This window comes from Mixophyes fleayi, chromosome 8, assembly GCF_038048845.1.
Source record: "Mixophyes fleayi isolate aMixFle1 chromosome 8, aMixFle1.hap1, whole genome shotgun sequence".
Classification (NCBI taxonomy): Eukaryota; Metazoa; Chordata; class Amphibia; order Anura; family Limnodynastidae; genus Mixophyes; species Mixophyes fleayi.
The window spans coordinates 105,850,249-105,878,225 of NC_134409.1; the positions used below are offsets into that span (position 1 = coordinate 105,850,249).

Here is a 27,977-nt window from a genome sequence, read left to right on the forward strand (position 1 = left end):
CCACGTAGTTGTGTCCCATCTTTATAGTATGCCACATTTGCCCCCCCATATTCATAGTATGCCACAGTTGTCCCCCATATTGATAGTATGCCACATAGATGTGCCCCTATTGATAGTATGCCACATAGATGTGCCCCCCCTATTGATAGTATGCCACATAGATGTGCCCCTCAATTTTTAGTGCCTTTCTTACCTACCTTTGGAGACACGCATCTTCCTCTCCAGAAACCCGGGAGCTGCTTCAGTTAAGCAGCTGATGACGGCCAACACAAACCTCCATTTCGGACGTCATCGGCTGCTTTAGTGAGACAGCCACAGCATCGGCTTGCCAGACAGAAGTTGTCTGCATGCCACGTCTGGCACCCCCTGGTCTACACTGTCTGGAGTGTCAGAATAACTTAGAGGTCTATGCTACATGACTACTATCTTTCCTTTATTCACCCAATTGTCGCTTCTCACTCATTAGCTCTTGTCACTTTCTTTTTCATATTTGTCCTCTGTTTCATTCCTACTACTTAATCCTCCTCAGTCCACTTAAGTATACCATACTTGAATATTATCCTGGAATTTCCGGGAGGCTCCTGAATCTCGGGGAGTCTTGCCGGACTCCAGGCAGAGCAGGCATTCTCCCGTGTGATGGGGGCGGGGCTTGATGACACAATTTTGCGTCATTTTGCAACATTTACGTCCTTGAGCCCCGGGCTACAGTGATGCTATAGCGTCGCCACTCCCCCTCCCACCACCAGTCACATGACCTCTGCTTCAAGATCTTCGGGAGCAGAGTTTTAAAAATTTGGCAAGTATGAAGTATCGCATTTAGAAAACCTTCATAGCCCAGTGCTGAACATAGGAGCCAACTTTTTACATTTTTTATTATATTTAGGAGTGCTCATGCCTCTCCCCTATTCATTATATAACTGAAGTATCCCATGTATAGACATGGTTAATGCATACCAGCCTACTGCGCACCTGCCAGGAGGTTCAAAGTCATATTTGCCGAATTTTTCAAGACGGCGCCCGGGAGCTACCTGGGAGGAGGTGAGAGTTTCGGGAGTGGCCTACGCAAACCATGCAATTTTGGCCCCGATCCCCCGTGATGGCCCCCGTAATGACACAATTGCATCATTTTACTTTGGGGGCGGGGCCAAATGCCGCGACTCCCTGAGAATCGCGGCATTTTGGTTTTAATTCTGCCCACTTCACTAGGAAATGGGCAGATGCGGAAGGCTGCCATACTCTCCCGGGAGACCTACCAGACATTCCGGTAGAGTTGGCAGGTATGTTCAAGGTGCAAGTAAGGGGGCGTAGCGATGCCATTTGCGACGTCAAGGCCCATGATGCCTCTGTTGTAATCATCATGTGTGAAGAAGCACATCAGCTATTTGAAGAAGCTGCACTTTACATCTAGCCTGATTCTACAGCTGATATGTCGCTTTACTGGGCTTTACTGGTCACTTTGGGCCTGTTTCATAAAAGCATGCAAAATGAACACAAATCATAGTTGCCTTCTACTCTCGGACTCCTGGGGGAGCAGGGCAACCTCCCAGACTCTGGCCTTTCATTAGTTAAGTGTCGAGGGGGCTTATGACCTGATTCACTCGTCATCGTGGCCCCAACCCTGACATAATAGGCCAGAAATGCTTGTGCCCATTTAGGGGGTGGAGCTAAGTGACGCAATTCACTTCCCCCTGCCCTCACACCTCCCCCTCTCACTGGATCTACCGGATTTAATTTTGATAAAGCTGGCAAGTATGACAGAAATTATTTTTTTTCAAAATGCATGGAAGTCGGGCATAAGCACGTCCGTGTTTAACTGAAGAAACTTCTCTTGTTGAATACAGGTGTAGGTACACTTTGTTTTGACAGGCACAGTACACCGCAGAATACGTCAAATACACATGTGGAATATAAAGTCCCAGCAGAACGCACAGCAAAAAAAGAAAAATTCAATGATTGCTATTTGTTCATGGGATTAATGACAAAACATTTAAAAAGATAAAACGTTTTTTTTTCCCCATGCAATACATTTATCATGTTATAAATGTCTACTGTACATAAAATGCATTTTTACAGTTGCTCTTGAGTGCAAACACATGTTCTAGCATGTATATGTGACCATCATCACTATCACTTAGTGCTTATACCTGACCTGTAGCTGCTGCAAGTGATACGACAGAACACGTACCTTTGAGATAACCAAAGCTTGAATCAGACGCTGCTGCGTTCGCCCTTACTGTACATTGACTACGTGCACACTCCCATTTTCCCCTTCTGCCCAGTAAATCGTAGGTTGTAGCAAGGGTCCTTTGCCCTCAAAGATTAATTGATTTTCTCGCATTCAAATGGCATATGGTCTTTTTCTGGAAATGCCCGGTGTGAATTTACACAAAATTAATCGGCATTTACGTTCATTGATGAATCAGGCCCTTTGTCTTCCCAATTTGTGGACTGTATTTACTATTACATAGGTATCTACAAGCTATCAAGGCTGAAGTATATGAGAATTTATAGAAACTACGGGGGGGATTTAATTGCCGGCGATGTGGCACGGGGACATCGCACCGAGCACATTGCCGCCATTTAATGTAGAAATCTCAGCTCATTTTTTGTGCAAGGAAAAATGAGTGGACATTTCCACCATAAATCTTCACCGCAAAGTGTCTCATGGACGTTCCCGGAGACACTTCGCAGCTAACTGAATTCCCCCCTATGATTTTATTGGATTTGCTAAGCCTCCTTTACTTCCACTGAGTCAGACTAATGGGAATGTCCGAATTTAGACTTTCTGTGGACTACATTTTTTAATAAGGCAAGTACTGTACATAAATGTTGAAATACTGTTTATCTCTTAATATGTCTCTATACAAAATTATTATGGCAATAAATTTAGAATGTGTACACCACCTGTGTTTAACAGTGCTGACCATTATTTGTTTCCAATTAGAACGCATGCACGTTTTATGTAATATTTTTATAATTTCCTGTTATGAGGATATAGTGGTTACATACTGCATATAAAGATGTAAGTTTTATTATATTTAATTATTAATGAATATATTTGTTTTATATATATTGAAAAATCTAGTGGCCTACAGCTAGAACCCTACATGTTTCTTGTTCCATACTTTCATGTAATTCCTCTTTCTCATTCCAATCCCCCTCTATATAAGCATTTATACCAGAGTAAGAATCATTTAAATACACAAATTGACACAAATACAGTCCCAATATCCTCAAACTCTCATGACTAGCTTAAGACATAAATGAAGGTAAACTGTGGCTGTCAGGATGAGAGCATAAATCTGATATGATGAAATAGAATATTGAATGTAAGGGCCCAAATAAAACACTGTATTGATACCTAAATGAACCTGATTTTCAACTCAGATAAATGCTTGACCAAATGTTTTTAAAAAGGAACCAATTAGCCCAGTAGGAGATAATTAGATTGAGCAAACCCTTTTGTGAGGAGACCTGCTTAAGATATGTAGATCACAGACATCCATTGTTTTGATCATGTATTCCACTTCCTAATTGACTTCTTTTCAATAGGTAGTGTAAACACAGAGAACCACAAAATGTAAATGACAAAGCCATATGCCTAGGTGAGAATCTTGCAGCCAAAAACAGCATTTTGAAGGCCTATACAGGTGTATAGGAATATGAGCTTCAAAGGAAAATGTCTTCATAGTTCATATTTTGGGAAATCCGGGGGGAAATCTGGGTGGCACTCCATACTGAGGAGCAGAAATCACACCAGGGTTGTGAATGACAGCTACGGGTGGTATCCAGGAACAGCTAAAATCACATATCTTTGGAAAAACATTGTCAAAATTTCATAATGTTTAGTATCAAAAGATGGACAGTCATAGGGGATTTATAATTATAATAAAATTGGATCTGTGTGACGCTCCACAGAAAAGAAAGGTCACATAGCAGAATTGGTTAGTAAATCAGGCAACATGCAAATGTTGATTGAAAAAAGTGTCACAGGCCCTAGGGGTATAAAGAGGTGTGGAAGTGTCTTTAAAAGGCTGAGACCAGGTATAGCAAATTGTCAGACTTTTTTGGGAAATCAATTCAAATTGATAAGCTGTCCATTTTTCTAGCCAATTTCCCATGGCACAATTATGCAACTCAAGTAAGTATTGAATGCAAGCCCTTTATTTTAAACTGTTTGCTTGTGTATGTCAATCTATTGTTTATTAATTATTTTTTATATCTGTATGCCCTGTACTTTTGCAGGGGCAAACGCAGGATTTGTAGAGGGGGGTTTCCACACCACGCCGCCAGTGGGCATGGCCAGCATACATAGGGGCATGGCTATAATTTTAGACAGTGCTTGGCTACTCTCCAACTCTTCCTATCCCCATAATATACATGGGCAATGCTACGTGCACTACTGTTAGGTGAACGCAGCTCTCCCTTTTCAAGCAGAGCTGTGTAAAGCGGGGGCAGAGTCCGGCCACCTCAATTATACAGTGCCCCAGGCTTGGAGGGGGGGTTTCCAAGCACTAGAAAACCCCTCCTCGGTTTGCCTATGCTTTTGTATATTAAATCTATAATTTAATATGTTGCGTCCTTGATACTCTAACAAATCCATTAGCCTGTTAAGAAGAAAATAGCTCGCCCTTTGAATGCCAGCGTATGATTTGTTGATACATTCGATTAACAAGCTGTGTGTGCTTGCATTTACATTTGTGTAACAGTCTGGAGGTGTGAAGAGCTAACCCTTTGCTTGCTGGTGTGGGTCTTGCTAGTCTGTGTGCAGCGAAGACGCCTTGTGTGCCAGTGTGGGACAGTATATCGGGGTCCCATTGCCCGTATTCAATAGGCGGAAAACCTAAAGTGTGTGAAGGGTGAGTGCTGTTTGGGAGCGATTCAGTAGATCTATAACCTGTGTGATAGGTAAAGAGAGACTGCGGGCTGGAATCGTGTGACCTCATACAGCAAACACCCCCAAAGTCACGGCAGCTGGGAGCTCGTTCGTGACAGTGGCACTGAGTCATTAGGGTAAGAAAGGCAAAAAAAGGAGTAAATGTTTTCTGGGACAAACCAAGTTACAATGCAAGGTGTGCAAATTAGTTTATTATTTTGCACATAAGTTAAATACTGGCTGTTTTTTCATGTAGCACACAAATACTTTATAGCTTTATTTTTACACTGAAATTAAAAGTTGATCTAGGACATACCCTAACCCAACTATAAATCGGTCCCCACATTTTAAAATTACCTCCCCCTCCAATGGAACATGGTGTTGTCCAGGTGCAAAGTTACTCCTTTTTTATGCTTTGCTCTCAGGGGCGGGCTGGGCAGGGGGGCATATGTCCCCCAGGCCAGACAGAATCAGTCTATTTTGGGCCAGTTCAATGACCCACCCAAGCCTCTATTGCTTGGTGGCTGGCCCCTCCTCCGGGACCAGCCACTTACTATCATTGGCTGCGGATCTTCCCATCCGCCCCACTCCCTCCCCTCTCTCTCCCTCCCTCCCCTCTCTCTCCCTCCCCTCTCTCTCTCTCTGATGCCCGGTCACATGGGTGCCGTCCCATGTGTGAGGAGCAGCGCGCGGATGGGATGAATAAGGTAAGCGATGGGCTGCATGTTAGTAAAATGTATGTTTGTGATGGGCTGCATGTCAGTAAAGTATGTATGTGTGTAATGGGCTACATGTCAGTAAAATGTGTGTGTGTGTGTGTGTGTGTGATGGGCTGCAAGTCAGTAAAGTGTGTGCGTGATAGGCAGAATGTCAGTAAAGTGTGTGTGTGATAGTCTGCATGTCAGTAAAGTGTGTGTGTGTGATGGGCTGCATGTCAGTAAAATGTGTGTGTGTGTGATGGACTACATGTCAGTAAAGTGTGTGTGTGATGCGCAGCATGTCAGTAAAGTGTGTGTGTGATGGGCAGCATGTCAGTAAAGTGTGTGTGTGATGGGAAGCATGTCAGTAAAATGTATGTGTGTGATGGGCTGCATGTCAGTAAAATGTGTGTGTGTGCGTGTGTGTGTGTGATGGACTACATGCCAATAAAGTGTGTGTGTGATGGGCAGCATGTCAGTAAAGTGTGTGTGTGATGGGCAGCATGTCAGTAAAGTGTGTGTGTGATGGGCAGCATGTCAGTAAAGTGTGTGTGTGTGTGTGTGTGTGTGTGTGTGTGTGTGTGTGTGATGGGCAGCATGTCAGTAAAATGTGTGTGATGGGCTGCATGTCAGTAAAATGTGTGTGTGTGTGATGGGCTGCATGTCAGCAAATTGTGTGTGTGATTATAATATAATGTGTGAGGGAAGGGGGTCTTAATTTAGTGTGGAATGTAGGCTATTTAATGGTGGAGTGCAGGAGGGGGCTAATTATTTAATGTGTGCTATTTTGTGTTTGAGGTAGTGGTGGGCAATTTAAATTTAAATTTAATTTATTGGTGGGGCTGTTTCGACGGAGGGAAATAGGTTTATATATTAAATGTGTTTGCTATCTAATGTCAGGGTTGGTTGGAGGGAAATATATCTATTTAGCAAATGTGAATATTATTATTTTAATGTTGGGGCTGGAGGGAGGCCTAATTATAAAATGTGGGTGCTATTTAACACTGGGACCGGTTGGAGTTTTTTAAATTTGATGTACACATTTTGTTTCCAAATAGGGCCTCCAATATTCCAGGATCCAGCAAATGAGCTAAAGTAACCAGCAGCCACAAGTGGTAACAGTGACAAGAACAGGTAGGAGAGAGCAGGACAGTCTGCCAACTGTCCTGAATCTGGTGGGACAGTCCAGAATTTGGATGACTCTTTCGCTTAGGACAGTTGGGAGGTATGTCCCGCTTCACCGTGTACTGCTCTTGAAGGCAGAACTGTGACCACCTAACAGTAGTGCACACAGTATTGCCTGTGTATTTGTCTAAAATGATAACCATGCTACATCATAGGGGGTTACCCTGTCTAAAGTGCCAAGGCCCCCCAAAGCCTTAATCCAGCTCTGGGCCTGGCATAAATATATATATATGGATTGAGCAACACTAAAATAGCCTCTTTTTATATAGATAAATATATTTTGTACCAAAAACCACCCTTTAAGGATCGGCCGCTACTTATGGGCCAGTGCTGTGTGCTTGCCCCACCGGGCTAAAGTTTGCCAGCCCCCTCTCCCCCGTTTGCCCTCCTTAATGACTCAGGCCCAATGAGTTTTTGGCTGAAAAATGGTGACGTTGAAATTAATGAAGGGGTGATAATATAATGGATTTTTAAGTAAAGCAGTTCACAAACTGTAATGTGGGTGTGCACCTATGAATGCTCTAGGTGGACAAACTTGCACAAATAGCAAAACTCTGCATGGTTTGTTCTTTGGTAAATTACACTTAGTTATCATTGTTTCCTAGGACCACTGTTCCTATCCTTTCCCAGGTGAACGCTTGTAAAAGTCCAAGATGTGTAAAACGCAAGTAGCATGTGTTCATTTGAGGACATGTAGAGTCAAGTGAATTCATTTTTACCTATGTCTTCTTGGTGTAATTAATGTGATCTCCTGCATGGACCTGCACCACAAGTAAACAGCAATTTGTAAACAAGCACTGATTATATAATCACATTTGCATTTGTACAGATTTGACATGTTTTTCCTGCAGATTACTATGGCTTCTATCCTAGACAGGAGAATCCCACAGCGTGTCAAAAATGCGTTGTGCAGAGTTTGACAGCACATGTAGAATAGGTCCAATGATTTTCACTTTGTTTTAATTAGGTTTACATCAGGCCTCCGTGACATCTGTAAGAAAATACATGTGAACTAAATGACTCCTGCAGTCTTGCACCTGATAAACACTTGCTGGCCCCAGAAGCTGCTCTCACTTTATTAACCCTCTACTGCAGTCTTTACTTCTTAGGAATTTATGTTCCCCTGTGGCCTCTCTGACTTTATTCACTCACTTTTGCTGTATTTATTAACCCTTAATTTATTTTGCAGTCCTGATTGATGTTTTGATGTTGTCTTTCTCACACCCCACCCCCAGTCTGTTGGAATAAGAGAGGGTCTCCCCTACCCACATAGTCGCAGTGTTGCAGCAGTTGCTATGACGCCTGTATGTGCTGAGCGACATCTGGATTCCGGTCACGATCTTCTTCAGCGCTTTGTGTGGAGTCTGATTGATTAAGGAAGCAGGACGGGGGAGGACTGGGGTAGGATGAGGTTGTACTGCACTCCACTTCAGGGGAATTCTGGTTGTTAGTATCAGAACCTTGACATGAGCCAGGGACAGCAGAGCTGGGGAGGTGAGTAAATTATTTTACAACAGCAGGGGATTACTTAAACATCAACTCAGGCTAATTTAATAGTCTCGTATAAAATTACATGATGTCCGTTGTGTTTCACACACTAAACCATTTGAGTTCTTTTTAATGAGGTGCACTGTGACATTTAATGTATAATATAATGTTAATTAGCAGCTGAATGTGTTCCTGTTGGTTCTTTGGAGACTGTGTAACTATCTTGAATTTTGTCAACTTGACTTTAAAGTTACTGTAGATCAATAACTTGCATTCTGTGGCTATCCAGCTGTGGTTGAACTACAAGTCTCATGATTCCCTGGTGGTCAGACAATGACTGCCAGACAATCCAGTGTAATCAATAATAGATGAGTTGCAGACTCAGGTATTAAATCAGGCTTTAGCAACATGTGGCTTTACAGCTGTTGTACAGTGCAACTGCAGCCAGGGTATCATGTTGGGTGTTCTTGGTCGGGGATAGGTAAATTGTGGCTCTCTGTGTTGTAGAACTACAAGTACCGACATGTCCTGGCAACTATAGCTTGATAGCCGTAGATTGCCTAAGCATTTAATAGGTCATCGAACACTGCATAAATCTGTTTTAAGAGGTGACTGATCAATAAGACATCCCTATGGTCTACTTTTTGCTGCATTTGGATCTGTAAGCCTCTATGCAGTTAATATACACACATACAAATTACTTGCTTGCCGGAACGAATAGCAGCAGGTAGATGTGCGAAGTGTGTAAAATAAGATTTACATAATTTTCTTGCTTCTTCTCGCTCCTAATGCAACACCCGAACAAAACATCCATGTACATACCTTTAGAATTTATCAAATGATCTGAAATATTGAGTGTGAATATAAAACATGCATATGTTTCAGATCAGTTTTTTATAATCTGCACCTTTTGTTAAGGCATCTACCTGTACTCAGGGAAAGCCTCATATTTAGAATGTAAATACATTTTTGGATACAGAGCTGTCACTGCCCTTTTGTATTTTATGGATAATGTCAGAAATATGGATAATGTCACTGGCTGAATAATCTTGCATTTCTCAGACATACTGTAGTTTGATTATGATAGCATTTTCTTTATTTATTTGTGTTATGAACATTGTTATAGAACAGGCAGGCAGCTGTTTACAAATGAAAAAAAAAAAGAACACAATGCAGTATTAAACAGCGGTCCAGGCTGCAGAATCCACATTCCCATATCATCTGTCTGATAGCATATACAAAATAGTGTCTTGGATAATTTTAATAAAGAGGCTCACTTACAATATTGTCACATTCCTGAGGATATGCATCATAGGTATATAATATTTGACAGCCTATACAAAAAGAAATCGAGAGACTGACAGGAGAGTACTTTGGGTCACTGAAATAATGAGACGTCCTATATTGCTTTATATCAGGGGTGTCCAACCTTTTAGCTTCCCTGGGCCACATTGGAAGACGAGGAGTTGGTTTGGGCCGCACATAAGATACACTAACAATAACGATAGCTGATCATCCAAAAAACCATAGAAAACATAGTTAACATATATATATATATATGAGAAAAAAAGTGATATATATATATATATATATATATATATATATAATCACTTTTTATTCAAATCCTCTATACTTACCATTCAATCGCCCTGTTCAAAAAATCCTCACTAGTTATTATACTATAATCACTTTTTGTATTGTTTCGATGCAATATCAATTAAGTGCATTTAAGCCAGGTATTGTATATCAGGGTGCCCTGACCAGGCCTGCGGTACCTGACATATACATCACAGTGACCCCAAATTGTGACCTGTTTTGTTAATTACACCACTATGTTAGCTAAGGAATAACAACTTATAATGGGCCAAAGAGAATAATATATAATGCCCCATTAGTATTACAAGTAGAAGTATGTAGCAGGGAGATAAGGTCCATGATGCTCCATGACCAGGTGACTTTTATTCACTGGTCAGCGTCCCTTGAAATAATAAAAAAAATCCCCCTTAATTTACCTTTTAATCGGCTTGGTCTCCTGTCCTCTTCTCTTCTTTTCTCCAATTCTGTGCTGCTGATTGTTCTTCTTGCGCGGGTGATTCCTCTGTGCTGCGCTCTGCAATATATGTTAGGCGTGATGACATCACGCCCGACATTCACTGCGAGCACTGCACGGAGGAGGAGACAAGGGAAGGAGCCGGAGTACCTGCTGACGTGACCGCATGACCGCAAGGTAAGTATTTTCTTTTCTTTTTTTTGCAGGATTTTTTTTTTCCATTAACAGTGCTGCCCCCTTGCCACAACCAAAACTCCTTCTGGGCCACATTTACAGGCGTGCTGGGCGGCATGCGGCCCGTGGGCCGCGGGTTGGACAACCCTGCCCTAGACTAATCAGTATAGAGGGAATTCAATTGCCGGTGATGTGGCACGCGGAAATCACGCTGCCCAGATTGCCGGCAATTAAGGTAGAAATCTCTGCTCTTTTTTCCTCGCATCTCTATGGGGTGCGAAGAAAAATGAGTGGATATTTCACAGAAATCTCAGCCGCAAAGTTTCTCATGGACATTCTGGAGATAATTTGCAGCTTTTAGTAAAAAAAAAAAAGTTGACATACATTTTAAAAACAAACAAGTATACAAGTATGTTCCTTACAGCCTGGGCTGGTTACCAGTAATGCCTGGGATCCCACTGGCAACTAGGACCAGGCACTACTAGGCTGGGCCAGTCACATTATAACAATGACACCTCCAGCGTGGGATCCCCCTGCTGTAGTATCATGATCCAGCTCCACACTGATCAGCACAGGGATGAATTTCTTAGGAGAATTGCCCCAAACTTACCTTCTCCCTAGAGAAACAACCCAATGTTGACCAGAAGTTGTGGTGGGTTTTGGTAATGAGTGAAAGTCCTGAAAACATTTATCAATTGCATGGAACTACAAGTCCTAACAGCCAATAACTGCTTAGGAGTCTTGGAGTTTACAGAAATAAAAGTGCCAGTATGCCCTGGCACCCAGGGCCCGTTGGAACCTGTAGCTATACACACTTAAGTAATAGGAAACGACTACAACATTATGAAACTAAAAGGATATCAGGACCTTTATTCCAGGTGACAAATATTTTAATGTCTTTATAATTAGATAAGGAATAAATACAAAAGTGTGTGTCTGCGAAGTAAATGCCATTTTGTGACATCACACACCTATTTTTGTGCAAATGTGATGGAAGACATACAGACACTAAGTTAACGCCATCGACAGATGGTCATTACTTTTCAAGAAAAAAAATCCAAGAGGCGGAAAGCTAAATTTACACAAATGTACACCTAATATGTGGCGATAAGTCTAATTTCTACCACCAACAAAATCACCAGATCAGGGTAATTGGTTGACCAGATATTCAGTTAGTGTCAATCAACAGCTGATCAATCCCTGTCAGCTATTTATTAGGGTTACTAGTCACTTGTGGTGCATACATGCCCATCTGGTCTAAAACATGTCAGCTGACTAAGGGAACTATTTCTGACCCTTCGTTTTTTTTACTTGATACTTTTCAATCCTTATCTCCTTGATAAGGATTGAAAAGTAACGGCTATGTATTAAAAAACTTCTCAGGGACAGCAGTACCGATAGCCTGATAGACTCACCTGATCATCGCAGTCTTATCTCATTTTTCAAGGCTGCGATGATCTTCTCTTTTTCTTTTTTTTTTTTTTTTTGTTAGTGTGCATGCACCGACTGAATAGTTGGTGCATGCGCAGTAACATCCTTGCCGGCAAACTGCAGGATGATTGACAGGAAGGGATCACATGATCCCTCCACACATGCGCTGTCCAGCTCTGGTCTTCAGAGCAGAGCTGAACAGCGCGAAAGTTTTCAGATATGTTAATGTACGCCAGCTTCAGATGGCGCCAGCTTCAGATGGTGTACATTAACATGCAAAAAAGAGAACATTTTCTCTAGTTAGCCTTTAATACATAGCAGTTCTGAGCACTTCCCATACACTGTTATGGGGAGTGCTCAGAAAAACGATAGGAAATGCAAAGCAGCAGATATCTGAGATATCTGCTGCGATGCTTCAATAGTACATAGTGATTTCACGGTAAACCCCCGAAAACTGTTGTTTTCGGGGGTTTATCACAGGAAAAATGCTTGGTAAATAGACCCCTAAGTGTGAAAGGCAAATGAGCGTCGCTCATTAAATATGTTAAAAAGTATGAGAATGTACAGATTCTCTATTTGACCAGCTGCTAAGGGTAATGTAAACATAGATAGTTGTGAGTGCACATTTGTGAAGCTCCATGGTTACTTATTATGGAAGTCTGCATGAAGCAACATTTGTACATTAACCTGCTGTGTGTTGGGGGAAGAATGTCTATGTCTGGTCTTTTGGGGATGAATATATCTCCAAAATATGTTCCTCTAAGATTTTATTTCTCCATTTCTACATAGCTGTTTATAGAACTGTGCTTTGAACTTGTTTCTATAGAGAGGGTCATCTGATACGGGGTCCCTAGTGACTGCTAAGTTATCTTATCAAGGCAGTCTCAACTGCTTTATAGCTGCTTGAAAAATTCAACTTTGAAGCTCAGAAATGATTGGTGTCCCAGTGGGATTAGTTCTTCTGTTTAAGTGACTGGGCATACAGAATGTGAAATCTTTATTGCTTGCAATTAAATATAGTAGAAGGACATCCCTCTGATGTGAGTTCTCTTTCCATTTTAGATAACCAGAGATGGACATTTATATAAACTATTGTGCAAAAAGGCACATGAATCGGATGATAATTTTTCTAGTACAGCTTAACATACCTCCCAACTTTCCCTATTTTGGTGGGACATCCCAATTCGCGGCCCACAAAAGGGGTATGGCTTAATGAGAAAGTGGGTGTGTTTTTACGGAATATGGCACTTTGTGGGCGGAGTTTGGTAGTGACTGGGCGGCCTTTGGGTGGGGCAGGGACAGGGCTAATTTTGTCCCACTTTTGCGCTTCTGAATGTTGGGAGCCTGGGTTTAAGAAAGTGAAAGCAAATATCTTATATTACACAATTCAATGTTATTTTGCATTCTCAAATTTGAGACATATTAAAAGATTTAAATTGGAGCACATAATCACATGTTGCAAATCTGTCTCAACAGGCGACAATTCCCTTCAGCACTTGAAGTAACACTTTTACAGACTACACTTTTTCTCCAAATAGTCACAGGACTATTGCCATTAATTGTGCATAGATAAAACCTAAATAGATCACTTCGGTGCCAATGTAGCTAAAATATCACTTTTATAAATGTTCCTTTATATTACATAATAATTTAAATCTACAGGTCCCTGAGTGCCTTAATTTCCACTAGGGGTGGCTAAACTGATGCGGAATTTTTCTGATGATTGTAATGGAAATGAGATAAACACAGTTACCGGAGTTTATGTGAGAAGTCCTATTGTATCAACAGCCATTTGTGTGAACTGATCCATTCAGGGTCAGTCCATTATTCACTGAATCTGGCTACAGCAATTAGGTCTGAAGAGGTGGATTTCTGAACAATTTGTGTCCTTTCTAAGACTCCTGACATTTTATAATTGAATATTATTGAGCGTTAGTTGGTCCACAGCCAATTCACAATTCTTCCCCTTTTCACTTTTGCAATCAGTTATATTGGAGTTTAATTTTAAATGTTAAAGGTAACATCTAACTCCAGGGAAACTTAGATGTTTTCCCCAATGCCAAGTTTATCTTTTTAACATAAATCAGGGAAATTTAAACCATAACTGTACATTTATTGTCACTTTATTACAGTAAAAATTAGAAAATATCACATTCTTCTCAAATTGACCATGGGAAATTGGTTTCTTTCCAAGAGACACATTATATGTGACTTTAAATGATCACAAAAGTACCCTGCTATTCTCCTCCGTTGCTAAGCAACTAGTTATTATTCTGGGATATTTAATAAACTGGAATCACTGGTGTCGTGATGACATGTTCCAAATTTTTTGCAAAGCCATATTTTGTTACTAATGTTTTTGTTCTTGCCCTTTTCGAAGATGCAAGACGTGTTTCATCAAGTATAGAGTGTATAAGTGTATAAATGATAACTTAATGGCAGAAAACGTACAACGTGGATACAACATGAAACACTAAAAATGGCAATGATCAATTTACTCTACTAATGACAGGGGCGCACGGAGGATTGTGGGGGGGGGGTTTCCCCCCGCCGACCCAAAAAAAAACGAACAAAAAAAAAAACCAGAGAGAGAGCTGCTGAGCATGCGCAGCAGCTCCGTTTCACCAGCGCCGTTCTATACAGCAGCCGCGGCGCTGTCTAAGAAGCGTCCGCGGCGGTGCTGTATACAATACAGCACCGCCGCGGACGCTTCTTTGACAGCGCCGCGGCTGCTGTATAGGACAGTGGCCACTTAGTTAGCACAGGGGGGGTTCTAGAGACTCAGAAACCCCCCCTGCGTGCGCCACTGAATGAGCTAAATTAGAAAGATACAGAAATTAATACAGGCATTTTTGATTACAGTATTCGTGTCTCTAGTAAAGGGACTAGTGAAATAATCACATGTTTTTAATTAGACCTCTGTTTAAAAAATAAATATTCTGGCCCCTGCACCAACTGGGGAGTGCCAAGTCGTCTGTGGTTTAGTACAGTGGTTCCCAAACTTTCTTAGTTAGAAGCACCCTTAGGGTCTCCATAATTTTTCAAGGCACCCCTAAGCCAAAATAATTAACGAGCAGTCCCAGTTTTTAAGTAGTTGGGCAAGTGGAGGGGGGCTCCTCTCAGGCCTGGTTCCCACCCACCTTGCTTACCCTGCTTACCACTGGCCCTGGCTGCAGCACTTCTAAAGGGGTGCTACACCCCAGGAAGCTGTTTGGGAACTGCTGGTATAGTACATAAAATGATTTTGCTACAGGGTGCTCCTTAAATTTAGGTTTGTTTTACCTAGATACGACTCTTACGCATTTCCCCACTGATCATTTTCTGACAGTCATGTGACACAAGTGGTTGGTGCTTTCTTAACTTCAAATGGACAGAACTTCAGGGACATACAAAATAGATTTTTTGCATTTTACATAACACACCTGTATTTATTGCATTTAAACACGAACAAGTTAAAATATTTTGATTTATCTGTAAAACTTTAATCCACAAAACTCCTTTCCTCTACTTGCCAATAGTATATAGCACCTCTACACAAGGTCTCTCACCAGGCTTTAGAGGATTTGACCAACTTGTACCCTTGGTAGAATGTGGACAACGATGCCGTAGGGTTGAACTGTGTTACTCTGTATTTGCAGTTTCCCTCACGTGGGAATCTGATCCCAGTAGTATATTGGTTTATGAGATAACTGTAATAGCAGTTGTAGTTATATTCTAAGATCACAGGTGTAAGTACACTGTATAGAGCCCCATAGTCCAATTTTGAATGGCTAACCCCTTAAAGAGTTTCACCGTGGCAGCACGGTGGCTAAGTGGTTAGCACTTCTGCCTCACAGCGCTGAGGTCATGAGTTCAATTCAAGACCATGGCCTTATCTGTGTGGAGTTTGTATGTTCTCCCCGTGTTTGCGTGGGTTTCCTCCGGGTGCTCCGGTTTCCTCCCACACTCCAAAAACATACTAGTAGGTTAATTGGCTGCTATCAAAATTGATCCTAATCTCTCTCTATCTGTCTGTGTGTGCATGTTAGGGAATTTAGACTGTAAGCTCCAATGGGGCAGGGACTGATGTGAATGAGTTCTCTGTACAGCGCTGCGGAATCAGTGGCGCTATTTAAATAAATGATGATGATGATGATGAATAATATAAAATAGTATTTTATTTCAACATATTAGAATAAAAATCATATGACAAATATAATAAAATTTGGAGCCACAAATACTGTATTAAAAAACACTCCATAGAAAGTAATTTTACATAAATATACATGAAGCAGTGATGGGCTCTTAGTTTTGATGTTGCTAAATTACCAATGACCAGTAAAGATTGAATTTGCCAGAGTCAAAACCATATAAGAAAAGAAGGACTAATAAGAACCTTATTACGGAGATGGAACTCAGCACATATCCAGCTGCCTCCCAGTTCCATTTCTTTGGATGGCTTGTGACTCTGGTTAACGAGATCTATGGAAAACATGCTCATAGTTCTTAATCAGGATATGTGAATGGCTGTAAATGGACATATATAGCTGCGGGAATTGAGCTCATTTAAGCTTAATGAAGATCATTTAGATTTGCAATTCATAATGTTCTCATCATTGTCTCTATACCACCTCTAGAAACTAATTGAAAGCAAATATTTCTACTTCACTGTAGGTAATCTATGAATTAATTGGAAATATCCATCATTAATGGTAAAGGTCCCTTCAGGGGAGGTAGTAGTGATTTTGTATAGTTTCATTTGTTTGAGAGCTGCTTTATATGCTGTACATGATTAACACCTGTCAAAATTCCTCCTGAAATGTGTAATTTGGTCGGTTTTGACACTAGCTTGATGTATTACAGCTGATGGAACTATAATTAAAAAATGGGCCAACATTTCTTAACAATATTTCTTGATATATGTTTGATTGTAAATTAAATTGTGAAATTGAAGCAAAAGTTAATTTGACTCTATGCTCTAGTTAATAGGTTATTTCTATCCTGATCTCTACATTCTAGAGGAAGAATTTGAGATTGAAAGAATTTATAACTAATTGAGGCAAATATTCAAGGAAGATTCATTATCCATCCAAATAAAGGTAATATAGACTTTATAGCGAAACTATAGCACCAGTTTTGCATCATTGGGTCAAATAGTATGAGACTTCCTCAGGTCCATATGAAAGTTAGCATAATTTGGTGCAAACCTGGCACCCATAGCAGCTCCAAGGGTCTGCAAATAAAACTGATCGTCATACTAAAATATATATTTGGGCTTATAGCCCTACAGCTCTTCTGGCTATCTATCACTGTGTATATGGAAGCCACATCCAGGGTTCTACCATTCTAACTGCTATTGTATTGTACATCTTTAAGTGTAGTAAGTATATCAGTATTATTTTTAATATGTGATGACGTTTCCTCACATAATCCTGATACTTATCCAGTTATAAATGTTTAAATTAAGTGACCCAATTCCTGAGATTAGTGATCTGCCTGGAAGTAATTCCATACTCCAATTATTGGATCTTGGGTAAATACATAGGATAAATGGGGACCCTTGGAAGTAAATTTAGTTCAAGCTCTGGTTTATTTGCTATCCCTGTGTCCTTAGCCATACTTAATAGGTTTCCTAATTCTTTAATATATATATAGAGGGTGGCACCTTATTCGGACTTAAGATAAAGATTTGCATCACCCAGTGTGCTTCTTGTTTGTAATCTGTAGCATTCAGTAAATATCATTCCACCCCCTATGTTAGCGAGTTGTATTAAAATGTATTCATTAGCTGTTATTGGAGACGTTTCATGGTGTATGAGGTTTTGGAAATACTTTTTCTGATATTCCTTTGTTCTATTCTTAGGGCCTGATGCTGAGTTGTACACAAATTATGATTTACACTGCAAAAATGCATATGCAAATGTAGGTATTGAAGCCCACATGCTGAGCATAGCGCCTATGCTCAGCATAGGCCCTATACTCAGCATATGGGCTGAGCATAGCGCCTATTAACATATCTCTGGCTCAGTATCAACAGCATATGCGCCAGTTTTATGGAAAGTGCAAAAATAGTGTATTACGACTAGGCAAACATAATTATCATGTAAACTGAAATGTAAACTGAAACAGCACGCATTCACTATTCATTGTAAAAATCAAAATTGGCATAACTCTATAGTTGGTGCTGTTTTGGTCCCAAATAGCAACAAAGTCACATAAACAAACTAAATTCTGTAATATAGCTACGAGCGATAAAGGAAGTGGTATCAGCTGCTGTGGTGAATCTGCAATCATCCAATCAGAAGTGAGGAGCTAATGGTGCCAGTCATCACCAGCAGCAGCGTGTATATCCACATGTCTTCTAGCACCCAAAATAGACATGGCTTCTGATAGGCACCCTGTGTTTGCGTGGGTTTCCTCCGGGTGCTCCGGTTTCCTCCCACACTCCAAAAACATACTGGTAGGTTAATTGGCTGCTATCAAAATTGACCCTAGTGACCCTAGTGTCTCCCTCTCTGTCTGTCTCCCTCTCTGTCTGTCTGTGTGTGAGTGTGTGTTAAGGAATTTAGACTGTAAGCTCCAATGAGGCAGGGACTGATGTGAATGAGTTCTCTGTACAGCGCTGCGGAATTAGTGGCGCTATATAAATAAATGATGATGATGATCTTCCCTCCCCAATACCGCCTTTCCAGTCACAAGGAGGCACAAGTGTCAGATGGGCACAACTCTGTGGGGGGATTCAATACGCCTGCGCATTTTTAGTGTTACTACGGTAAAATATCTGCTCATTTTTCATAGAGGTGCGAGGAAATTTTTGTAAAAATCCTCCAGCCACAATGTTCCTCAGAACATCGGGGCTAATTGAATTCCCCCCAACATGCACACATATGCATGCTTTCTTCTTATGGGCACACACAGTGCAATTTTATGTATTTTATGCTACTCAAACAAGTATATGCCCTACTCTTCATCAGCCGCTTAGTGACTAGAGGTTGAAAAGTGAACATGGACTCGTTATACTCATTGGTTGGAAAAAGTCTGACTAGTAGTTCTACAGTGGGTTCACATTATTTGTTTAACATACTATATATTTAGATAAATATTTGTCATTTCTACAATTAATAAATATTATTATTTATTGCATATTGTAAAACTGCCAAATGTGAGTCCCTGATTTAATAATATCTCAAAATGTGTAATAGCAGGCCTAGTCAATGTTAAAATTCCTCTAACCTCTATTAATTGCTAACTTATTTTTTCTACATTCTCTTTTATATTGCTTTGCCATATCTCTAATCCTAAAAACTCATTTGTTACCTTTTATCTGTTTTGTAATGTTAGTATTTACTGTTCTTATGTTTTGAGTAATTTGGGTCTGATTCAATTCTATATCAGCATAATCATTTATATAAATATTAAAGTTCAAATATATAGATATTTTTTACATTAATCACATATATAATAAACGATTTCAATATGTACTGTACATACAATGCATTTGTATAGTCTGTCTTGCATACAGATGTTGTGTGCTAGCTAGTTGCACTCATATGTGTAGCATGACAGTCATCACTATGAGTTGGTATTTACACCAGCAATGTAGTGGGTGCAAATGATGCGGCTGAAAACAAGTGTACTCATGAGAAACCCAGGACTTGAATTGACCACATCTGCATCCGATCGCCCTTACTGTACATGGGCTACGTTACTCCGCCCCTTACTTCCCTCTTCCACTTTTCAAGTCATAGGCAGCAGTAAGTGTCATTTGAGTTCAGACATGAACTGCATGCAGTTGCGTTCATTGGAGTAAGGTCCATTCCTGAGCACGTGCAGAGCTATTTCACGCAAGATACGCTACGCAAATAGTCGTACATCCGATCATAAATCAGGCCCTATGTACCGTCCTGATCCCAGCATTCTTTATGGTTATTTGTATGTATTATATAATTAGAGGGAGGGGGGGGGGATTGATTACTTTTTTAAGATTTCTTTCCTCTAAAATTGGAAACATTTTAATTGGTGGTTAAAATAATAAACATCTTATGAATTATTTCCTTTAGAATAATGAATAACATTTTAAGGCAATGTGTTTATATATTACTACCCTTTATTACACAACAATGTTTTCTAAGTAACATATGTTATAGAAACACCTTTATGAAAGACTATAATACTGATTCAGATAATGATTACAATATGTCTACAATGAGCACATGGCAGTACAGCTCAAAAGCCAGAGTAAGGTTTATGCTGTCACCAGGGGGCGCTGCCTCTTTCACAGGAAGAGGGAAAAGGATTGTTTGCCTTCCCTATTCATGGGCATGCCCTATTGTCTGTTCATCTGGTTGTCATTTTGTTCCTGTAGAGACTACAAACAAGGCACTAATTGCTCTGCTTGTTGAAAAGCCTCAGGGGACAGAACGTTTTGACATTGGAACTTGCATCGTCCTGGCCTTGTGGGCATTAGATCCAATAGTACAGAAGTCACACTTTTATATTGAAAAATAAGAGTTTAATGTTGATATTGGTATAATACACTATGGGGCAGATTCAATTCTGGGTAATGTGCTGTCGGACATCACTGCAATCTCTGTGGGCATCTCTGGTTAATACAGTACTGAATGTTCCGCTTATTTCCGCTTGCACCTGAATGAAAAAAAACCCCAAAACAAGGCAAATGGTAAATGCCAACATTTGCCTAATAGCTTCCCACAGACATTTATGTTAAAAAATTACACACCTAATTTTTATGAGACTGCTGCTTGTCTGCTATGTGCTTCTGTGTCCTAAAGCTTAAGGCTGTTGCCATGGTTATGGAAAGATCTTGGCCTATATGCACAGTTTCTGTAAAATATTTAGTTTGTCCCATTAATATTGTCTATTACAACATAACATTTACTGATTTTAATTTGTACATGTGTGACACAAAATATCACATATCTGAAAGAAATAAGCTAAGCTTTTTGCAACTTGTTTCCATTAGATAAGCAGCTCGCCCAGTATAGTGGAAGCCTAGTCAAAAATGGATACTCTGATCCTTCCCAGGCAGGCTGGATGCTCCTCCCATTCTCCAGGTCTCCACTTGTGCACATGCATGACTTTATGGCCGCACATGCGCAAAGATTATCCCAGGACAGAACCGGGAAATACACTCTCTCACCGCAGCGATCAGTGACTAGAGCAGTGGTTCCCAAACTGTGCGCCTAGGCTCCCTGGGGTGCCTTGGAGATCTCACAGGGGTGCCTCGGCCAGGGCCAGTGGTAAGCAAGGCGGGGGACTACTTGGTAATTATTTTGGCTTAAGGGTGCCTTGATAAAATTTTGGAGACCCTAAGGGTGCCTTGAACTGAAAAAGTTTGGAATCCACTGGACTAGAATTTAATTTTACCTTTCTCTGAGACAGCTTTTAGGAGGATGATAGATGTTAGTTAATGGGCAAAACGTGCGATAGGTCTTAAATAAACCCCAAAGTTTCTTAGATCACATTTCTTCCCCATTTTGGTATTTGGTCAGAACAACAACTAAACCTCTTGGACATGCCTGCATGCTTTGATGCATTGAGCTGCACCCACGTGATTGGTTGACTAAATATTTGCACTAACAAGCAGGTGTACAGGTGCGCCTAATAAAGTGGTGGCTTTCTGACTGCCTCTCATATATGTGTGGTAGGTTCGATAGGAAACTTCTAATAATTAATAGCAAGCAATTTACTGTATTTCTTACAGACTGATTAATAACAGCCTAGGACTCAAACATATCATCTGCATAGTCCCTAATTCCTTATGTTTATGTACTTTTGTGTACATCTGTTTAAGAACAGTGGGCCTGATTCATTAAGGATATTAACCTACTAGTATGTTTTTGGATTGTGGGAGGAAACCGGCAAAAACACAGGGAGAGCATACAAACTTCACACAGATAAGGCCATGGAAACCCAATTAAGGGCAATTACCATAGTGATTAATTGCCAGGTAGGATGGTATGTGACCATGAGTAGGGGGCAGAATAAACCTCATTGAAACCCAATTTATTGTGAGGGACTTCCAGGAGAAAGATTAGAAATAGATATTAAGAAATAAGATATATAATAGATATAAGACTTGTCAATTAATCAGAGAGAGAAAAAAGTGTTTCTCTTACAAGGAACATTTCATTATGGAAAAGGACATTGAGAGCTTCCATGCAATGTGATTTGTATAAAGAGAGGTTGTATTTTGTTGCATTTATCATTCTGTTTAATGTTTTATGCATATGCAAAGTGACTGGAACATAAATAAACCACAGAGAGAAGGAAACACATTTGCAAGTATGTTTTTTAAGAATTCAGTAACTCAAGAGCAATTAAAATGTCTCCATAGAGTAGTAATTAAGCACTTTGACATATATCCAACCTGATAGCTAACTTTCATTTTTAGTACATGCTGGGAATTGTAGTTCAACAGCGAAGTTTGTCTTTATTTTTAAAAGAATAGAAACTGTCTCAATGTAGTCTTTATGTTGATATAACCACAATGGCTACAATAAAATAAAACATTTGTGTTCCACTATAACTCCTGCTCTTTGCTCTGATATAATGAGACATCTGGGGGTAAATGTATCAAGCTGAGAGTTTTCCGGCGGGTTTGAAAAGTGGAGATGTTGCCTATAGCAACCAATCAGATTCTAGATATCATTTTGTAGAATGTACTAAATAAAAGATAGCTAGAATCTGATTGGTTTTTCAAACCCGCCGAAAAACTCTCAGCTTGATACATTTACCCCCTGATGGTCTAACGTTCAAACTTGTATAAAAACGTCCTTAACACATTTTAAATATTATTAAACTGAAGGCATATATAAATTAATGATAAAGATACCTATTCAGGTTATGGTCATACTTGTCCACTCTCCAAGAATGGCCGAGAGACTCCCAAATTCCAGGTAGGTCTCCTGGACTCCTGGTAGAGCAGGCCACTTTCCCACATACTGCCTTCTTCCTAGTGAAGTGGGCTGGATGTGGGCCTCTAAGACGCAATTTGTAATGAATTACATCATTTTGTAATGAGGGGCAGGGCCAAAATGACAACATTTTCTGCATCCCCGCCTCCACAGGCGCACCTCTTCCCTCCGGGATTTCCTGACGGGCAAACTAAAAAGTTGGCAAGTATGGGTATGTTGGCACATGGTTAGTATTGTGCCCTCACAGCAATGGGTACTACTCCTACATTCCAACCAGGGCACAGTCTATGCTTGTTGTATGTATGAAAATTTTTTTTTCTAAAAACGTCCAATTTTGTTGTGACTGGATCACTCATAAATAACTTATGGTATCAATTTATTTAAGGGGAATAGCGCAGAGCGCTGATTTATATAAATTGCCAATGCACTTATTTTTAATATTTGATATTGGAGATAGGAAATCGTTATTTCTGAGACCAGGGTAGAAACTCGTTTTTCCTGTTTTAACCTTACTAAAGGATATGTATTATTTCTGATGTATATATCTGATACAGTGAGCCTTTGTTTGCAAAGTCTTTTTTGTATTGAGATCTGTTTTGTATGGAAGTGTCATTGTTTGGGATTTGTAAGGTTGCTAGTGGAAACCTCCATTTAGGCATATGATGAAGTTTCATGCCTGCTCTGGCCAAAGGCCCAGCAGGGGGTCGTTACTGTGCGGCCTTTTGTCCAGAGTGAATTTCATAGATAAGTGTAAATTTTGTTAGCCTTGAAATGCATGTAAATCTATGTTTTGGGAAGCAGGGTACATCCTGATTTTAAAAATAGACTGTCTCTGAACTGTATAAAAAGGCATGAGCTTGTATTTGAAACTTGTTCTTCTGATTTTTATTAGGGATGAGCGCACTCGGATTTATGAAATCCGAGCCCACCCGAACGTTGCGGATCCGAGTCGGATCCGAGACAGATCCGGGTATTGGCGCCAAATTCAAAAGTGAAACTGAGGCTCTGACTCATAATCCCGTTGTCGGATCTCGCGATACTCGGATCCTATAAATTCCCCGCTAGTCGCCGCCATCTTCACTCGGGCATTGATCAGGGTAGAGGGAGGGTGTGTTAGGTGGTCCTCTGTGCTGTTTAGTTCTGTGCTGTTTAGTTCTGTGCTGTTTAGTTCTGTGCTGTTTAGTTCTGTGCTGTTTAGTTCTGTGCTGTTTAGTTCTGTGCTGTTTAGTGCTGTGCTGTGCAGTGCTGTTCTGTGCTGTGCTGTGCTGTGCTGTGCTGTGCTGTGCTGTGCTGTGTTCTGCAGTATCAGTCCAGTGGTGCTGTGTGCTGTGCTCTGTCCTTCTGAGGTCAGTGGTGCTGCTGGGTCCTGTGCTGTGTCCTGTTCAGTCCAGTGGTGCTGTGTCCTGTGCTCTGTGCTTCTAAGGGCATAGTTATTTCCCCATTATTCCCAAGTTTTTAAAAAATAAAAAAAAAGTAAAAAAAAATAAAAAATTAGAAATTAAAAAAAATATATATAATTATAACCAAATGTGCAAAACCAATCCAGCAGTATAAGTCCATTGGTACTGCAATATTACCAAGTTCACACATTCTGCAGTATCAGTCCAGTGGTGCTGTGTCCTGTGCTCTGTCCTGCTGAGTTCCGTAGTGCTGCTGGGTCCTGTGCCGTGTCCTGTTCAGTCCAGTGGTGCTGTGTCCTGTGCTCTGTGCTTCTAAGGGCATAGTTATTTCCCCATTATTCCCAAGTTTTTAAAAATTAAAAAAAAGTAAAAAAAAATAAAAAAGTAAAAAATAAATAAATAAATATAATAATTATAACCAAATTTGCAAAACCAATCCAGCAGTATAAGTCCATTGGTACTGCAATATTACCAAGTTCACACATTCTGCAGTATCAGTCCAGTGGTGCTGTGTCCTGTGCTCTGTCCTGCTGAGTTCCGTAGTGCTGCTGGGTCCTGTGCCGTGTCCTGTTCAGTCCAGTGGTGCTGTGTCCTGTGCTCTGTGCTTCTAAGGGCATAGTTTTTTCCCCACTATTCCCAAGTTTTTTAAAAATTAAAAAAAAGTAAAAAAATAATAAAAAATTTAAAAAAATAAATAAATATATAATAATTATAACCAAATTTGCAAAACCAATACAGCAGTATAAGTCCATTGGTACTGCAATATTACCAAGTTCACACATTCTGCAGTATCTTGTGCTACATATAATGGAGACCAAAAATTTGGAGGATAAAGTAGGGAAAGATCAAGACCCACTTCCTCCTAATGCTGAAGCTGCTGCCACTAGTCATGACATAGACGATGAAATGCCATCAACGTCGTCTTCCAAGCCCGATGCCCAATCTCGTAGTACCGGGCATGTAAAATCCAAAAAGCCCAAGTTAAGAAAAAGTAGCAAAAAGAGAAACTTTAAATCATCTGAGGAGAAACGTAAAGTTGCCAATATGCCATTTACGACACGGAGTGGCAAGGAACGGCTTAGGCCCTGGCCCGTGTTCATGACTAGTGGTTCAGCTTCACCCACGGATCTTAGCCCTCCTCCTCCTCCCCCCCCCTACAAAAAATTGAAGAGAGTTATGCTGTCAGCAACAAAACAGCAAACAACTCTGCCTTCTAAAGAGAAATTATCACAAATCCCCAAGGCGAGTCCAAGGGTGTTGGTGGTTGTCAAGCCTGACCTTCCCATCACTGTACGGGAAGAGGTGGCTCGGGAGGAGGCTATTGATGATGTAGCTGGCGCTGTGGAGGAACTTGATGATGAGGATGGTGATGTGGTTATTGTAAATGAGGCACCAGGGGGGGAAACAGCTGATGTCCATGGGATGAAAAAGCCCATCGTCATGCCTGGTCAGAAGACCAAAAAATGCACCTCTTCGGTCTGGAGTTATTTTTATCCAAATCCAGACAACCAATGTATGGCCATATGTAGCTTATGTAAAGCTCAAATAAGCAGGGGTAAGGATCTTGCCCACCTAGGAACATCCTCCCTTATACGTCACCTGAATAACCTTCATAGTTCAGTGGTTAGTTCAGGAACTGGGGCTAGGACCCTCATCGGTACAGGGACACCTAAATCCCGTGGTCCAGTTGGATACACACCAGCAACACCCTCCTCGTCAACTTCCTCCACAATCTCCATCAGATTCAGTCCTGCAGCCCAAGTCAGCAGCCAGACTGAGTCCTCCTCAATACGGGATTCATCCGAGGAATCCTGCAGCGGTACGCCTACTACTGCCACTGCTGCTGTTGCTGCTGTTAGTCGGTCATCTTCCCAGAGGGGAAGTCGTAAGACCGCTAAGTCTTTCACAAAACAATTGACCGTCCAACAGTCGTTTGCCATGACCACAAAATACGATAGTAGTCACCCTATTGCAAAGCGTATAACTGCGGCTGTAACTGCAATGTTGGTGTTAGACGTGCGCCCGGTGTCCGCCATCAGTGGAGTGGGATTTAGAGGGTTGATGGAGGTATTGTGTCCCCGGTACCAAATCCCCTCGAGATTCCACTTCACTAGGCAGGCGATACCAAAAATGTACAGAGAAGTACGATCAAGTGTCCTCAGTGCTCTTAAAAATGCGGTTGTACCCACTGTCCACTTAACCACGGACATGTGGACAAGTGGTTCTGGGCAAACGAAGGACTATATGACTGTGACAGCCCACTGGGTAGATGCATCCCCTTCCGCAGCAACAGCAACAGCTGCATCAGTAGCAGCAACTACAAAATGGCTGCTCGTGCAAAGGCAGGCAACATTGTGTATTACAGGCTTTAATAAGAGGCACAACGCTGACAACATATTAGAGAAAATGAGGGAAATTATCTCCCAGTGGCTTACCCCACTTAGACTCTCATGGGGATTTGTGGTGTCAGACAATGCCAGTAACATTGTGCGGGCATTAAATATGGGCAATTTCCAGCACGTCCCATGTTTTGCCCACACCATTAATTTGGTGGTGCAGCATTACCTCAAGAGTGACAGGGGTGTGCAGGAGATGCTTGCGGTGGCGCGCAAAATTGCTGGACACTTTCGGCATTCAGCCAGTGCCTACCGCAGACTAGAGGCACATCAAAAAAGCATGAACCTGCCCTGCCATCACCTCAAACAAGAGGTTGTGACGCGCTGGAACTCCACCCTCTATATGCTGCAGAGGATGGAGGAGCAGCAAAAGGCCATTCAGGCCTACACAGCCACCTACGACATAGGCAAAGGAGTGGGGATGCGCCTCAGTCAAGCGCAGTGGAGACTGATTTCCGTGTTGTGCAAGGTTCTGCAGCCATTTGAACTTGCCACACGAGAAGTCAGTTCCGACACTGCCAGCTTGAGTCAGGTCATTCCCCTGATCAGGCTGTTGCAGAAGCAGCTGGAGAAAGTGAGGGAGGAGCTGGTAAGCCATTGCGATTACACCAAGCATGTAGCTCTTGTGGATGTAGCCCTTCGTACGCTTTGCCAGGATCCGAGGGTGGTCACTCTTTTAAAGTCAGAGGAATACATTCTGGCCACCGTGCTCGATCCTCGGTTTAAAGCGTATGTTGTGTCTCTGTTTCCGGCGGACACAAGTCTACAGCGGTGCAAAGACCTGCTGGTCAGGAGATTGTCCTCTGAAGAGGACCGTGACATGCCAACAGCTCCACCCTCATTTTCTTCCACATCTATGGCTGCGAGGAAAAAGCTCAGTTTTCCCAAAAGAGGCACTGGCGGGGATGCTGATAACATCTGGTCCGGACTGAAGGACCTGCCAACCATTGCAGACATGTCTACTCTCGCTGCATTGGATGCTGTCCCAATAGAAAAAATTGTGGATGATTACTTTGCTGACACCATCCAAGTAGACATGTCAGACAGTCCATATTGTTACTGGCAGGAAAAAAAGGCAGTTTGGAAGCCCCTGTACAAACTGGCTCTATTTTACCTGAGTTGTCCCCCCTCCAGTGTGTACTCGGAAAGAGTTTTTAGTGCAGCGGGGAACCTGGTCAATGAGCGGCGAAGGAGGTTGCTTCCTCACAACGTTGAAAAAATGATGTTTATAAAAATGAATAATCAATTCCTCAATGAAGTACAGCACTGCCCTCCAGATACTACAGAGGGACCTGTGGTTGTGGAGTCCAGCGGGGACGAATTGATAATGTGTGATGAGGAGGAAGTACACACTGTAGGGGGA

At 41.3% G+C, this 27,977-nt stretch overlaps 1 protein-coding gene across 2 annotated transcripts in view; it reads left to right on the top strand.

The window, feature by feature from the left end:
• The first annotated feature begins 8,110 nt into the window (after positions 1 to 8,110).
• The window catches only part of CHL1 (cell adhesion molecule L1 like), a 110,983-nt gene continuing 91,116 nt past the window's right edge, over positions 8,111 to 27,977 (top strand). For both annotated transcript variants that reach the window (XM_075183074.1, XM_075183076.1), the window contains exon 1: positions 8,111 to 8,253. The gene's annotated coding sequence lies outside the window, so the exon portion shown is untranslated. The remainder of the gene's footprint in view (positions 8,254 to 27,977) is intronic.